The sequence below is a fragment of the Mustela nivalis genome (genome assembly GCF_964662115.1).
Source record: "Mustela nivalis genome assembly, chromosome: 12".
Classification (NCBI taxonomy): domain Eukaryota; kingdom Metazoa; phylum Chordata; class Mammalia; order Carnivora; family Mustelidae; genus Mustela; species Mustela nivalis.
Window position 1 is genome coordinate 59,069,579 of NC_139031.1, and position 2,772 is coordinate 59,072,350.

The 2,772-nt window shown below is 41.9% G+C and overlaps 1 pseudogene across 1 annotated transcript; it reads right to left on the minus strand.

Moving 5' to 3' along the window:
* Positions 1-1,563: 1,563 nt before the first annotated feature.
* On the minus strand, positions 1,564-2,309 carry LOC309844860 (serine/threonine-protein phosphatase 2A catalytic subunit beta isoform pseudogene; annotated as a pseudogene). Its single transcript has one exon. The product of its transcript is annotated as a serine/threonine-protein phosphatase 2A catalytic subunit beta isoform pseudogene (transcript).
* Between the last annotated feature and the right edge of the window lie 463 nt (positions 2,310-2,772).

Below are 2,772 nucleotides of genomic sequence, written 5' to 3' on the forward strand. Positions count from 1 at the left end.
GCAGATGTTCCAGCATCCTATTCTCTCAGGTTTTATTTGGTAATAGCTTTATTTCACCTTTGTTTTTGAAGGATGCTTTTCCGAGGGTTAAGATTTTTGACAGTTTTTTACTTTCAGCACTCTGCCTGTGTCCTGCCCCTGCCCTCGGATCTCTACTGTTTCTGATGAGACGTTAAATTTTTCATGTTGTTAGAGTTTCCTTATACACAGGGAGCTGCTTTTTCACTTGCTTTCTAGATTTGCCTCTCTTTCAACACTTAGACTGCAGTGTTTCTTGCTGTGGACCTCCATCCATTTACCCCGCTTGGAACTTCTTGGAATCTGTTTGGCTTCTTGGATGTGCCAATGGATGCCTTTTATCACATTTGGTTAAGTTTCCAGCCATCATTTCTTTGACTTTTTTTCTGCCCCCTTTCCTCTTTTCTCTCCCTCTGGTATACTCATCATATACATTTTTGTGTCCTTCATGGTGTCCCCATTTCCCTGAGGCTATTTTATTCATTTTTCTGTTCTCTTCAGATTACCTAGTCTCCAATGATCTATCTTCCGTTTATTGATTCTTTCTTCTGACCTCGAGTCTACTGTGAAGTCCCTCCATGGAATTTTTCACTTTGGTTATTTTAATTTTCATCTCCAGAATTTCCAGGTGTTTCTGTTTGTTTGTTTGCTTTTAGTTCACAAGTTTATTGTGAAAAACACTGTAGTGCACTTGTGCAGTAACATGGTCTTACAGGAGGGAGAAAAAAACAGTTCTGTTCAAAACAACTCACCAGATTCTGACAATAACAATGATCAACATGAGGCTGAGATTTGAGAAGGGAAACAAACTGAGTGCAGACAAATCATACAATTAAATGGTATCCCTAAAAATAAACAAATGGGGGTGCGTGGGTGGCTCAGTCATTAAGCATCTGCCTTTGGCTCAGGTCATGATCTCAGGGTCCTGGAATTGAGCCCTGCACTGGGCTCCCTGATCGGCAGGCAGGCAACTTTCCCTCTCCCACTCCCACTGCTTGTGTTCCCTCTCTCGCTGTCTCTCTGTGTGTCAAATAAAGTCAGCCTTAAAATAAATAAATAAATATACAGAATGATTTCAAAACTCCTAAGGAGGGGAGGTCTTCCTTGGTACTTATTTTTTTAAATGTTCATTAAGCTCCAATGGTGGTTTGCTGCTACCCTTACCTACAGTCCTGCTGAGCAAAACTATAGCTAAGTGGAAGTTAAATTGTATTCACAAGGTGTTAATGTTGACATTTTATTATCTGCCATCTCTCAGAGAAAGCAAAAGTGACTACTAACAGTGCTCTTCCAGAAACTGGTTTCTCCATCAACAGTGTCACTTCAGCATGCAATGAACCAGTGCATTCTAAAGTGGTCACGGCTATTGATGACAAGAGGCTATGCAATGAACCAGTGCATTCTAAAGTGGTCACGGCTATTGATGACAAGACAAGTTTTTTGAATGTTAACTATTCTCTAACATTCTGGAGTTATCAGTCGCTCTTCCCACTTGCATTAGGTCAATATATAGTTCATGGCAATGCTGTGCAAGTTACAGTGTCATTACAGGGCATAGTCTGGGGTACAACAAGTAACACGAGGCTCACCTCTGCGAGGTGCTGGGTCACACTGCAAGAAAGCATTTTAGAATATCATCAAGTTCCATGATTGCAGCCTGACTACAGTAATGATAACAATAGTCTGGAGCCCTGAAAACAGTTACGACCTTCCGGCCGTGGCACCAATTACATCCGTCCATCACCAGCTGGTGAGCTCTGGACACCAGTGTGAGGCCACTGACATAACTAAATGTTTCAGAAATGTCTTACCCAAAGGTGTCACCAGCTCCCCAAGGAGCTACACCCCAACCACCCCAATCGTCTGGATCTGACCCATCAAGTCACACATTGGACTGTCACGAGGAACTTCTGGTGATCAAGCGCTCTGATGTGATCTATGGCTGGCGAGAGGTCACCATGTGGTCACCAAGGCAGGGAGAGAAAGAGAGTCAAAGAGATCTGTAAAATATTTCCAAGCACTTGCATTTCCATATTTCCCTTGACACTCATCATAGAAACCATATACTGGTGTGATCTGTCTGCTCTCATGATGCCCTCAAAGAATGGTGATGTGTTCAGGGTAACAAATCCAAAGAGCTTCAAGTAGCTTAAGTGTTTCAAGTGAATAAATAATATGCTGTCAACATGCTCTCCCATAAACAAGTAGTTTGGATCTGGGGATTTGCCACCAATTCTAAATAGTTCCATGAGATCATAAAATTGCCCCTGCGCATCTCCACAGACAGTGACTGGACATGGAATTCATGTACTTCTGTCGGGCTCCCGGCAGGACCGGCCCCTGCCGCTGCCCTCCTGCCCTCCATCTAGTCCTGGAGCTCAGCTCTTTGTAATGGCAGCTGCCCACGTGGTGATGTGACTTCACTTTAAAAAAAAAAAAAAAAAAAAACAACTTTATCTCTTCGTTTACACTTTGATGAAGTATTGTCATCATACCTTTAATTCCTTAAGCATTATTTCTTTTAATCTGCAAACATATTTGTAATAGCTGCTGGGAAATCTGTCTGCTAAGTCTGCTGTTTTACCATGTGGGCCCCTTCAAAAGAGATTCTTATTCCTACTTTTTTTTTTCCTGTGTAGGGATCACACTTTGTTATTTCTTTGCAGATCTCAGGGTTTGGGGGTTTTTTGTGCTTTTTGTTTTGGTTTGGTTTTGAACGTTATGTATTTTAGGTATAATGTAGCAAATCTGGAT